Source organism: Dioscorea cayenensis, chromosome 8 (genome assembly GCF_009730915.1).
Source record: "Dioscorea cayenensis subsp. rotundata cultivar TDr96_F1 chromosome 8, TDr96_F1_v2_PseudoChromosome.rev07_lg8_w22 25.fasta, whole genome shotgun sequence".
In the NCBI taxonomy this organism is placed as follows: Eukaryota; Viridiplantae; Streptophyta; class Magnoliopsida; order Dioscoreales; family Dioscoreaceae; genus Dioscorea; species Dioscorea cayenensis.
The window spans coordinates 20,090,843-20,105,060 of NC_052478.1; the positions used below are offsets into that span (position 1 = coordinate 20,090,843).

Consider the following 14,218-nt stretch of genomic DNA (forward strand, 5'->3'; position numbering starts at 1 on the left):
AGGGAGACCTTCTGAAGTGATGTGAGGAAGGAAGCAGCTGCAAGCAGGAGGAGCTCGGGTCGAGTCAACTGCTAAGAGGCGGACTGAAGGAACCGGGAGGTTGAAGGTCGCAGATTCGGGTGCATTTGGCTAGAACTCAGTCATGTTCAGTAAGGTGGGCCATGTTGCAACTGGGTGTTGCAACATCTAACTTTGGAAAGTGTCCAAGTTAGGAAGCCGCGGAGAATTCTAAAAGAGATAACTTTGTAGACGTCGGTGCGTCTATATAAGACATCCTGCTCGAAGATTTAGGATGGAGCCAAACAGTGAGAGACTCTTCGGTGAGAGTTGAGTGTGTGGCCGTCGGGCAATCTTGAGAGGATATTCTTTGTATTGAGTGAGTAAGTGAGTGTTGTACTCCTTGTTCTTATACCTTTTTTAGTGGATTGTTTCTCCGGGCCTGGCCCCCCAGATGTAGGCAAGGTTGTGCCGAACTGGGTTACCAATTTGCTTATCTCCTTTATCTTGCTTTGATTGTGTGTGAGTGTTTATGCTTTGAGTGAGTTTTTGAGTGAACTTAACACTTCACACCCCCACCGGAACCATCACTAATAATCACTATAGTGAGATGATAAAAGATTTGTGATGAGATTTGTTTTAATACATTATTAATTGGAAAACGTGGGATTTTACGTAAGATATTATCTATGCTCGCATTTGAGGAGCTAATTAATACTTAGTTTAGATTGATTGTGAGAGCAGAAGAGTATTAAAACCATTAAATGAGTCACAGCCCAACATCATTTTTGGAATGAATAACATGCTCATCTCTATTGTACTCATTACATTTTTACCACCGGATTCAATAAATGATTAGTAAATAAATAAATGCAAGAAAATGAAGGCAATTTCAACTTATGAAATATGGTTTCCCTTTAATTGTTCGAGTAACGATGATCTTGTGAAAATAGATTCCAAGAACTTCACTCGTACCAAAGAAATAGAAAAGATGTCTTCAATGAGCCTTGTTCCTAAAGCCTTTGTATCTTTATATCTTTATATCCTCTCTTCTTTTCCATACAATCCTTTGTCTTTCCTCTTTCTTTTTTATCAAAGCTTATTTATGTGAAATTACGTTATTGAAATGATGTTTTTGTGCCGACAACATCAATTTATTACACTACAAGAAAATATGAATTTTGCGACGAGCTTTTCCTGGCGATTTATGTAAAACTTCCACGAAATTATACATTGGCGGCAGTTATCACGACAGTTTTATCTTTCACGGCAGTTTAGTGTAAAACCGCCACGAAATTCAGATATTTCCTTGCAGTTTAGCTTAAACCGCCACAAAATTTAGCAGCGGAACACAACTGACGTTATTTTGCATGCATTTCTTGGCTGTTTTAATAAAACGGCCACAAATGGCAAGTTATGAGAATTTTTTATTTTATTCTTAATAATTATAATTATTATTATTTTGCATTGAAAATGGGCTCATTAAATTGGATCAAATTAGGCATATCGATAAACATTAATTAATCCCTCATTAATTTTTTTAATTTTAATAATAATAATTATTAATTTTCTTATTATTTTGTATTGAAAATGGCTCATTAAATTGAATCAAATTAAGCATATCAATATACATTAATTAATCCCTCATTAATTATTAGTCTAATTGCATATTTACATAGCCACTTTTTTATATAATTATTGTTTATAATTAGAGTTTTTTGATTAAATTTGAAATGGTCCGACTTTATTAATCTTTCGAAATGTATGCATATATATATATATATTGTTTTTAACACACCAAAACAATAGTTGGATTGAAAGAAGGTTTTTTTTTTAATTATATACTTAGTCCCCATAAAATGAGCTCTATTTTAGAACACAATACTTAATTATTATTATTATCAATTTAATTCTAAATATTATGGATATTACATTTTCACTTAATTTGAATTTTTAAATTCTAAATGAATGTTTGTTAAATTTTATTTTAAAACAATTTTTCTTAATTTGAGATATTTCAGTCAATCAATTTTTTTAATAATAGTTTTTTTAATTTTTTTTTTAAAATTTACATGAGGTATATACTTCACAAATCCTTAAAACTCACTTTTATAGCAATAAAAATGTATAATCACCAAAATAGTTTCTGTACTTTTCTCTCTCTTTCATTTTGGTTCCTCTACTCAGAAATGCTCATAGCTAGTCCTTTACTTTTGAAAATGTGCACACTTAAATAGAAATACTCCCAAATAGTTCATCTCCTTTTAAAAATGCGCCGATTTAGTCCCTCTAGCTGGGCAATTTTTAAAAGTAAAGAGACTAGTTTTGAGCATTTTTTTAACTAAGTGGGCATATTTTCAAAAATAAATGGATTAATCTAGAGCATTTCTGAGTAGAGAGACTAAAAGAGAAGAGAGAGAAAAGTAGAGTGATATACTTAAACCTCATTTCTGTTTTGATTTAAATCCTAATTATGAATTGGTTAAATCAACTCAAAACCTTAATCCCTAATTAATAAAAAAATTTAATAAAAAAAATTATAATCCCTAATTAATTGGTTAAACCCACTCAAAAGAACTGATAAAGCTCTCCTCCCCTTTTTTTTTTCTTCTCTTTTTTCCATCGCCGCCTAAATTCTCTCATCGCACTCCAATGGCAGTCTTCATCGCACTCGGAAGAAGACCATCGCCAACTGCGGAGACAAGCTGCGGATTGCAATATACTCCTTCACTAGCCCAAGAAGCTTCTGGAGTCTCTCTGATCTCGTCTTCGTTGCTTTCCAAGGTATGGAGTTCTTGATTTCCTTTGCAATTTCAAGATTGATTTTGTGATCCTTGTTTTTCTTTTTGTCTTAGATTCTTTCCTTGCATCATGGTGGTTGTTTAAAAGAATAGTGGTGTTAATTCTGGTTTGAATGAAGTATGATGTACTTTAATTGATAAAGAAATCCGAGATGAGTTCTTATAATGGAAATTTTATCTGATGATTTTAATGAAGTATATGCTTAATTCTGCATTTGTGTTTAAATGTGGCATTTGTGTTTGCAGGTATTTTAAAAAAAAACCAGCTAGAGGCATCACAGAGAAGAGGATAAATGCAGCACTGAACAAATTGGCAACCAAGTGATCTTTTATAACTACATCGTTCACAATGCCAGCATGATGCAAGTAAGGTAGTCATATTTTGTAGTTACTTTCATCATCCAGTCGATAGAACATCTGATGAAATCACAGACATGGTCTGATGAAACCTTTTTTTGATGAAACCTATAATTTATTTAATACACGTTAAATTGAAGTTTTTAATCATGAACTGTAGCAGTATGAAGAAAGAAGATAGATGGCAGAGGCAGTTGACTTAAGAATGAAGGATACTCTTTGAAAAGCTTGTCATAGTATCGCTTGACAAGCCTTTCCTCCATAGTTGAGTCCATATCATCATCTTCATTAACAATGAAACTACATATGTTAAGAAAAATAGACACACCAGTTTCCATAGACATGCAAATTGATGGTACACTGGTTTAAAAACCAATCGTATAGTAAGAAAACGATCACTTAAATGCATGTGCTCAAAAAAACCATAAAACATGGCCCATGGTGCCAAAAGATTAATCAATACTGCAACAACCCACATGGATAAGTATAATGATGGTCACTTCGTACAAAATCATCTGACTACCTGTAATTATTGTCAATTAGCATGGTGATCTGTCATATTATCCATAACAAAATTAATTACATGAGTTCTGTAAAAAATTGAATAAAAGAACTGTACCTATAGTTTTCTCTGATAGTATCTTGGTCAGTTTTGATAGGAAAATTTTCATGTGTATTCTTTGAATTTCCATAAAATCGAACTGCACAAGAAATACAACTTATTAGAACAGGAATGCAAAACTCTCTAAGTTCAACAAAAGATAATTGGAGAAGGCTAGGGTTATTTACTTCTGCATTGGTTCTTTCATTGTGAGTTTAGCAAGTACTTGGATAACTGAAAAATAAAAGCACATCAGAACCTTTGCTTAACATAAAAAATTAGGTAGATTTCTGCATATAGACGTGAAATGATATAGCTGCTTCTATAACCTTATAAACCTACATTTCGAAAATCTCTTTGTTTACACCATACAGAATCCTAATAATGTTCACCCTTACTAGAACACCTACCAGACATAGAAGGCATCTGGTTATCACAAATTAAACATCCCTTTCCTTAGTTGACTTTTACCATTTATTGTTGAATGAATGATATTTCAAATGTCTCCATCTCCTCGATTGCCTCTCCTCACTTCTCGATCTTCTAAGCCTTTTCAGTCTATTACAAGGTTCGCATCTCTGAAAGAAATGACAACGCTTAGGGAAGAGAAGAGTGGGAAGAAGGAGACAAGCGTGAGTTCAATCTTGAAGCTACAACATCTTCAAAAGCTGGCAAAGTGTGCTGGTGTTCCTCCTCCTCTTGCTGCTTTATTTGGTCACCATCTTGCTTCTAATGCCGAGGCTGCAGGTGTTCCTTTGGATTCCTCTTGGTTTCTTTGCCAAAGGTCAGAGCTTTCCTTCATCTTTGATTTTTTACTTTCTATTTTGATGATAGAACAGAAAATAATCTTCTTCTCTAGCATTTTATTCTATAAAAACTGGATGTTTTTTTAATAATGTTTCACCTAATTAATACATAGTTTTCGATCACACTAAATGACGTTTAGTTTTTTTTGCTGAATGGCTTTGTTTGAACTTGAGTTTGTTCTTTTGAAGTCTGTATATCATTTTTGTTCCGTTATTTGTGAAACCATGCTGTGGTAACTGAACTGGTTCGCTGTTAATATTTAAAGTACATATACACTTCTTCCCATGTTAGTTGTTTATTAGTCTTGGTTGTTGCAAATAAGGATGGAGTTTGAGACCAAAGTGCGCCTTTTTGGGTTCAGGGACCATTGGTGCAGTTTTACCCATATGCAATTGATCTCACATTTAATATGTTAGGAATATGACTTGAGATAATTATGTCAAGTTCTGCATGCCATTTGTTGATTTGTTAAGTTGTTTCTGTTTTATATATATGTGAAACCATGCTTTGGTACTGCAGTGATTGAATTAATATTTCAAAAAATTTGTGTGTGTTGAGTCTTAGAATTAGTTTCTGTCATGTTACTTGTTTGTTTTCCATTCTGCTTTGGATTATCTGGCTTTGACCAAGCAACAATGAGAGTATGTCTGCTTATAGTTATCATCTTTATGTATAATACCTATGCATCATTTTATGAGGGCTTACTGAAATTACAAAACCTATCCTTCAAAGTGGTTTTGGATTTTCACATCCTTAGTTTGACAGATAGCTTTTTCAAAATTTATTGTTCTCATACGAAGTGGTAAGAACCATACTTATACACTTTGATGATTTACATCCTCTTTTTTTTAAAAGGGAAAAAGAGAATGCCTGTGAGATTTTGTTGTTAAAACTTAAAAGCCACCGCCTTCATGATCATTTCTGTCTTTGAATGTAAATCAAACGACACAAACCTTTGTGTCTTTATGTGTGCCTCATTGCTATTAACTTCCTTCACATATATTTGTTTTTTACGTTTTGTAGTGTGAATATCCTGAGGTCAAAATTTTGTTACTACAACATAATTCAAGCTCCAGAACCTTTAGATGTATTTGTATTGAGGAAGAAAAGCCAATATAATGAAAATCATGAAGGCATGTTACTTTCTTCTGTCTTCTTAAATGAAACAAAATTTAAGAACAGACAAATGAACACCTCCCACGATTTTCTGCATTCCAAGCACATTCCCTTGTTTATTTGATGTGAGATCATGCCCTAATAAACATGGACGATTGTTAGAACCAAACCTTTTTTGCATTTTTTGGGTTAAGGAATCAAAATGAAGAGAAGGGGGGTGGTATTGCTGGTGGACAAAAAGGGTCCTTTCTTCTATTTAAAATGGTTCAGTTTATGCTGTAAAGTAGGCATGGTTGTTATTGTCAACTCTTTATATTTCACTTGAATGTCTTGTACATGTAAAACTATGCTACCACAAAGTTTTAACTTCTAACTTTATAATCTGAATAGAAATGAATATGAAGGGAAAACAAGTCAGAAAATTTGCAACTGATTTTCCACCTTGGAAATGTTTTCTTTTTCTGGCACCAATAGATGTTCAAAATTTTTCATGAGAACATTTATAATGTATGTTCTTTGTCTTACAGGTGTGAGACCATGTTACAACCTGGATTTAACTGCACCATCCGAATTGAAAAGAATGTGAAGAACAAGGGATGACAAAACATGTCAATCTCTACAATCTCTAAGAACGGCATGGTTTACACTTGCCACTTCTGTTCACACCATAACATTAAATGGGGCACTCCAACAGGCCATGTTGAAGGTCTGCTGGCATCGAGGCTGGGATCCCATTCACACTCGAATGCTCGGAACAAGACATCGAACCAGAATCCACATGAGAAAATCTTAGAAGTCCTAGATGCCAACTCAGAGTTTAAATCTTTCACTCGCATGAAGGCTGCTGCAAACACTGGTAATATGCATGTTGATGTGAAAACTACAGATGCAGTGTGGACGATGGTAAAATCATTGAGTGTATTGAAGAAGAAAAGGAAAGCCAGTAAATCCCATCAGATTGAGATTCCTATTCAAGGCAGTAGTTTAGAAAGAATTGTTGATTCAGGTAAAGGGGCCAGTGCATCTAACAAACGGCGGAGGAAATCCTGGTCTAGCCTAAGGGAGAAAGCCGAAAGTAGTGAACTTCATAAAGTTAGAAATCTTAGTAATATTGTCATTTCGTTCCATCTGTAATATTGTTATTTCCTTCTGCTTGGCATGTAGACTATTTGTTATGTATTCAGTTCTGTAAGCGGCGTTCATTTCAGGGAAGTGGGGGAAAGTGAGGGAAAGTGGTCTGACTTTTTCCACTTATGGTGTTCATTTGTGCTGAAGTGGGGGGAAGTGTCACTTCCCCCACTTCCTACTGAAGTGGGGGAAAGTGAGTCAATCTATAAAAACCAACTTTTTTTTCACTTCTAAATTCATTTTTGAACTCATAGAACTTCATCTAACACCTAAATCCTTCGGTTCTATTCTGACTTTCTGACAAATGAACACAGAAGTCCTGGAAGTGATATCACTTCCCTCCACTTTAGAAAAGTGGCACTTCCCTCACTTCCTGATTTCCCCTCACTTACAGTGAAATGAACGCCCACTAAGTTAACAAGGTTTGTTACCTTTAATTTCATATCATCACTTTATAGCTTCATCTTTAAAGTCATATTTGTATACGATTCTGAGTTTTCACCGGCCTGTTGTTCATATATTGGTTTACTTGAATTTCTCAGTGTACAACTTGTGGATATACTTAACAATCTCAAAGAAAAACCAGATGTTGCAACTTTATTATCGGTATGCTAGTGATATCTGTCTTGGTATTCATGCCATTAACTAGCATGATACTCGTAGCATTTAGAAATTAAAAGTGCCTGCTTCTATAGTTTGGATGACTTAGGTTTGATCTGCATCTTTTACAGAGTATGGGTTTCTGTTTATTATGAATTTTATAATATTGAATTATGTACGAGTTTCTATGGTCATATGCCTTGACCAAAATTTAACTAGCTTAACTTTCCTAAACAGCCATCATAGTTTGAATGAACAATCATCTGCCATTTAGATTAGCAAATATCCTTATTGAACATAAACTTTTGTTTTGTATAGAATCCATATATGTGGCATGAGTTTATGAGTGATCTTGTCTTGGATTTTGAAGTTTTTTTCCTTTTGCTTGAGCACTTTTGGGTGGTAGAGATGCCATCTTGCCCTTTTAACTTAGTTTTCTAGTTAATTCATGCTGAGAAAATTTTAATTGGAGAGTTTTTCATCTTTCTGGGAGATGCATATCCCAAATTCTCCCACTACTTAGAGTTGCAGAGGGGGTTACCGTGTACCGTCTAGCACCCTAATTTGGTCTACATATTAACAAACAATTGCAAGTGGTGCTTTTAAGTGTATTAGAAATAGATTGTTAAATTTTTGTATGTCCGTCTATTGTGTGGCTCTCTGAGTCTTTTTTTTATTTAATGTTGTCTCCTCACCTTCTCAGGCATTGCAGAGGACTCTTGAATTTGAGGAAGAATTGGCAAAAAAGTTCAGTGGAGGAACTACAAATTCCCGAAGTAGAGAATATGGTGATGATGTAGATGATGTAGATGAGGGGGAGAACAGCAACAAGCGAATTGTATCAGATATTCAGAAAAATGGATGAAAAGAAACTTGCCCTGCATCGTGGAGGTGGAACTGAACAAGTACTTTCTAAATTGCTCCATGTTTTACTAATTCCTTTCTTTATCAGGTCGCTCGATTGTCTTATTTTTTTTAATTGCACAAGGATAAGCAGAAAGAACTTTTAATTCCTGGAGCTGGGGTAAGCAGATCAGTTATATCCTTGTGATTCATTTTCGGTGGACAGTTCTCACCAAATTGTATGTATACCGATAATATAATCCACTCACAAGAATTATGTACTCCACTTTGCAGTTCAACTTCCGTGGCATCATTTCATCTTGTTTTGAAGTCCATTTGACGATGTATGTAGAATTAGAGGAGAAAACCCTAATGGAACATCTGGAGAAGCTTGTTCAGGTAATTTTACATTTTCAAAATGTTATTAAGATTCTAGAATTTATCTCATACAGTGCAATTTATCAGGAAGAGACCTGGGAAACTGAAGAGGGAAGTCAAGCTAATAGTTTGTCAAGCAGCATGCTGGTACTTTTACTTACTTTTTCTTGGAAATCATGTTAAATGGTTGATCTTTACATTCAAAAGGTTATTGCAGGACCTTGAAAACAATAGATAAAATTATCAGGGAACATTCTTGCTAATGTTGATAGGACATTTTTATGGAATGCTTGATCCTACTTGCTCCCAACTCTTTTTTAAGTTTTAATACTCATTTATTTTGGTATTGTTTCTGTGGTAGAATCCATGCCACAAAGCTTGATTAAATTTAACCCAATTTTGTGAGAAACAAAAAGAAAATCTAAAATAGATGTTCATTTTCCTCAGAAAGCTCCCTCTTTCCATGCATAGATGATCTTATTATTTCAAACTTGGGCTAGTGGTTTAAATCATCATGTTGTAACTTGATTGTTTGCAGGTCTTCTTGATAATTATGCAAAGCTTGAAGAGATGCTCATCTCTAATGAAGAACCAAACATCGTTTAATTTATTCGAGGTATGCCTTATGTAATTTGAAGTTTAATTAACTCTATATCATTTAAATGGTTTTCCTAGTTTTAGTGGCATTTTGACAATGCGTATCTAATAACCCACATTAGTTATTGTAGTATATTCAGATTTGATAAAATTCTTGCTTGTTTTGTTCTTCAAAATTACGTGTATCTGATTTCTTGTGTTCATCAAATTGGGCTTTTTTTTTTTTATGATTGCAAATCAAAAGGTGTTAATGTTAGTGTTTAAGAGGAATTATATGCTTGTCTTTGCAGTCTGGCTCTTGCATTTGAAAATTTTTTGTTGCATTGACCTTCACGATGTTATTTCATGCAATTATTGATAGGTATTCAAAAGAATTCTTAGATCATATGCAACGAAACTATATGCAAGATTACCAAAAGGTGGAACAGGGATTGTCGCCGCTGCAACTGGCACAGATGGACAGATCAAGGTCTCTCAGGGGATCCTTCCTTTTCTCATTTGTTAATTGATTGGCATATCTTATTTTTTTTCTTTTCACTTGGTCTCCATAATAACAAACTTTGCAGACTTCTGATAGAGATGAATGAATGATATGCTACATTGTGAACACAGCAGAATACTGCCACCAAACGGTCAGCTTTCTCTCCAATTTGTAGTTTTCTAATAAATTAAAATGTGCAAAGTACATTACTTGTTCATTGAATATGCTTGCAAAATGAGTGGCGGTCACCAAGAGTTATCTATCGTGGGTTTTCTGTCTTTGTTACTGCTTTTACCACTTTGTTAAAAGAGATCTCTTTTTCTGATTAACGCCAGTCCTCTAAAGATTAGTCCTTTTTTTGTTTGGGTACATTTTTTTTACAATCAGGTGAGCTAGCTGAAAATGTTTCAAAGATTATCGAATCTCAATTTGCAGAAAAGATTGATATATCTGATGTCCAGGTAGAACTATTATATATTAACTTTCTTATGTGCTCCCCTGCTTTCAAAATTAATGTTGCAACCTTATTCTGTTTTAATCCAGGATGAGTTTTCAGCTGTGATTACAAAAGCACTATTGACATTAGTGTATGGTGTTGAAACCAAGTTTGATGCTGAAATGATTGCAATGTCTCGCGTTCCTTGGGCCAATCTTTTAAGTGTTGGCGATCAATCAGAGTAAACTATACTTAGCTTTTTGAAATTATCTCTCTCGTTGGGCCATAAATAGGCTCTCTTAGATTACATGCTTCATTGTTTTGCATATTATATATGTCCATTTGGTGGCCAACAATCATTTCTCCATTAAGTATTTTTAAATAGTACTGAATAGAAATTCCTGCAATTATATGCAGGTATGTCAATGGAATAATTTCTATTCTTACCAGCAGCATTCCAGTCCTCGGAAACCTACTTTCAGTTTTTCTTAGACAAGGTAAGTTTGTACCATTTTGCTAAGCGTATCTATCTATTTACTTCTATTTTTTCTTATTTTAATTTTTTCTATGAGTATCTCTTCATGGAAATATGGTTGACTGGAGGATAATGAGCTAATTAATTTAAATATCTACAGTAAAGCTTTAGGACCTTAGGCTCATAAGAGATTCACTATGCAAATGATTGTTGAGATTTAAGTTGTTGATAAATCTATGCCTCTGCCAATCATCATGGTTAGGTTTGCCATTATAAAGTGTTAGATGTTATATTTTGGTACTAGTGGGCCCTATATGGTCTTAGGGGTCTTACACCAAAAAGTCTCAAGACTTAGTGGCTCAACCCCTATACCTATATATAAACCCATTACACTTCTATCACACAACCGATATGGTACTATATTTCCAACACCCTCCCTCAAGTTCAACTCGGTCAAACTTGCTCATACTGGCACAATCAGTCATCAATCGACCTGTATCTGTGTCTTGAAAATTGTGTGAATATGCTAAGTGTTGTATGTATAAAAATATAAAGTTCATATCACTAAGGAGCCAGTGATTTCTACCCTTGGAAGTTATATGAAATATATTTACATGTTTATTTTTAGTGAATGTAATCCATTCTAATACTTAAGAATTTCAGTTAAGTATCTGTGGGAGAGGGATTCCAAGTCATGGAATTTTTATATGTTTGCGAAGCTTGGTCATTAATGTAATTCAAAACTGTTATGGATCATATCCCTTTTGTCATGTGAATTAAAAAGCAATCTTTGCAATGATGTTAACAAACAGTTAGCAGCTTCACTGGGTCCTCAGTTCTACCTCAAAATTTATAAATGCAAACAGATATCAGAAACTGGTGCACAACAGGTAATATACGTCTTCCTTTTGTCTTCCTGCAATTGACAGCATTACATCCATATTATATTTCGATGCATGAGGCAGGTTCGATGTGCAAACCTTTGTATGATCTTTATTTATATACTGCAGATGCTGTTGGACACTCAGGCTGTAAAGACAATCCTTGAAATTCCTGCTTTAGGGAAACCGGTAACATTTTTCACCATTTTCTGTGGCAATACTGCTTTTCTACTGTTTAATTTTCTTGCAAGAATAATTTGCTTCCTTTTAAATGTAGTTTTATGTTAGAAACACTTCACTGGCGGGGCTTAAATTTTCCTTATCTAAATGAGTTTGGGGATCCTAAATGATCTCAGCCATCATCCATTGCTTCAATCCTTCTGGTTTTCGCATGATTCGTATGTGTATTCAGTATAAACCTGATAGTTAGATTTCAAGGGTTGTGGTAGATATTTTAAATTTCTTCAAGAATGGTAATCAAATTTGCTTGGGAAAAATTGAAGGCCATGCAGTCCAAGCAGTAGCTTATATTATTTGTATGAGGCAGCTACACTTTGACGAGCATAGAGAACCTAAACTATAATTCTGACCAACATGAAATTTCTGTCTTTGAACAGTGTTGCTTGACATGCATGTAAATTTAGTCTAGAAGCAGGAGCAGTAGCTTTCTTTTCTTATATTGTCTGATAAATTAATATGTACTGCAACAGGCTACAGTTGCTGCTGGTTATTCAAAATTTGTAAATCGTGAAATGAGCAAAGCCGAAGCTCTCTTAAAGGTAATAGAGGATTTTGATGATCATTGCTCGAGTTAGGTGATGATCATTGCTCAAAATAATATGACACTGCTTTTGCAGGTTATCTTATCCCCCATTGAATCTGTTGGATATACATACAGAGTGCTGATTCCTGAGGACACTCCTTTAGAATTCCAACGAATACTGGATCTCAAGGTTTGTTCCTATGCAATGCATTTTCAAATGATTGAAAATCATCTCCACGACTTCTTTGTTGGTAGAATTAGTTTCATTTGATTACTGAAACTAACCTATTTGCACACACAATTACAAACACTCACTGAGAAAGATCAGAACCTTATCAATTATTCCATATTTTCTTAACTTTCATGCTTTTCCATTTAAATTGAATATTCTTTGCTTTCAATCAATATCATGCTAAAGATTTAAATAGCTCCCTCATCAATTTGAGCATCAGAACATGATTAAACAATGACAGGACGTTAGATTTTCGAAGAGATATAGTAAAATCCGTAGCCCTGTTCATGTATGAAAATCCTTAAACTTAGGGAGAAGTCATGCTGACATGTAGACTGATCATCAATCAAACTTATGGATTATATCTGACAATTTATTTTTTACTACAGACACATTTCTCGTCATTTCAGTAACACCAATAATTCTCCTGACTGGCTGACTCTAGTATTTATAGCTTTACTGTTTATTGTTTCTTGAGGGGACAACAACTCAGTTTCATTACCATAATTATACTACAGATCACAACTTTTTTCAAGAACTCGATAATGTCGAAAAAGCCTTAATCCAACCACATAAGTTTCTATGCGCAAATCCATTTTATATATGAATAATTGTGTATTGTGAAATCTCAGTTGGTACTGTGTCATTATTTATACATATCCTCCTTGCTTGATTGATGCTATAATCCATCTACTGGGAAATATATTTTGTCGTTTAACTAATTGTTCATTCATTTAGTTATTATGTGACCGCCACCGAATATGAAATATTGATTGGAATTAAGTTGTATTCCAGGGACTCAAGAAAGTTGATCAACAATCCTTAATGAAGGACTTCAACAAGCACAATACAGGGACCAAACACCATTCCATGGCCCCAACAGTCATGATACCTGCCCCGGCCCGTCCAACCGTTCCAACTCCGGCACCTACTTCAACTTCCTCCTCAACAACCACAATGCCTGGAGGAGCCATTGTATCCCGAGAAGATGTCCTAGTGCGCACAGCTGCACTAGGCCGGGGAGCTGCAACAATCGGGTTCAAGCAGTTCTTCACCTTGACTGAAGCTGCTAAAGATCGAAAGGATGGATCTTTTCGAAAGCTTTTCAATCCTTGGTTTTGTTTTATTTGCCGATATCGTTGTAGTGCTTTTTCTTCTAATGCGCATGGGAAAGGAGGCTTGTATACAAATGGAGCGGAAAATACACTGAGAGATGGAATAGCTTTTTGTTGATAATGTTTTTCCTTTTTTTTCAATTGCAACATTATTGGATCTAGAAAATCGTCAACTGTGTATTTTTTTTTTTTTTAATTTGTTTCTTTGTGTACAGTTCTTGAATCAAGTAACTTTACTTCCTTTCTCATTTTGACATATACACCCCTGAAAAGTATGGAATTGCATGCATAGCCCAATAATAAACTCCATTTATATATATATATATAGATAAGAAAGAAGATATTTGGCAATGTCTTCATTGTTCTTGTTAGTTTGTTTGTGGTGTTTTTTCATGGGTTGTTTGTTATGTTTGTTCATGGGTTGAAAGCATGGATGAGATGTCATGTTTGAAAGGCCAACAACCAAAGTAGTACCCTTGTTCCATTCTTTTGATAATTTTGTCCTTTTTAGCACCAAAACTAAAAGCCAATGTACCATTTAACTATTTTCACTTCTTTCCCTCTCTCTTATTATTTTTTTTTTACATAAATCATAAATGCCCCTTTGTAA

The 14,218-nt window shown here is 34.4% G+C and overlaps 1 pseudogene; it reads left to right on the forward strand.

The window, feature by feature from the left end:
- Positions 1-6,315: 6,315 nt before the first annotated feature.
- LOC120267361 lies at positions 6,316-13,856 on the forward strand (annotated as a pseudogene).
- Positions 13,857-14,218: the final 362 nt, after the last annotated feature.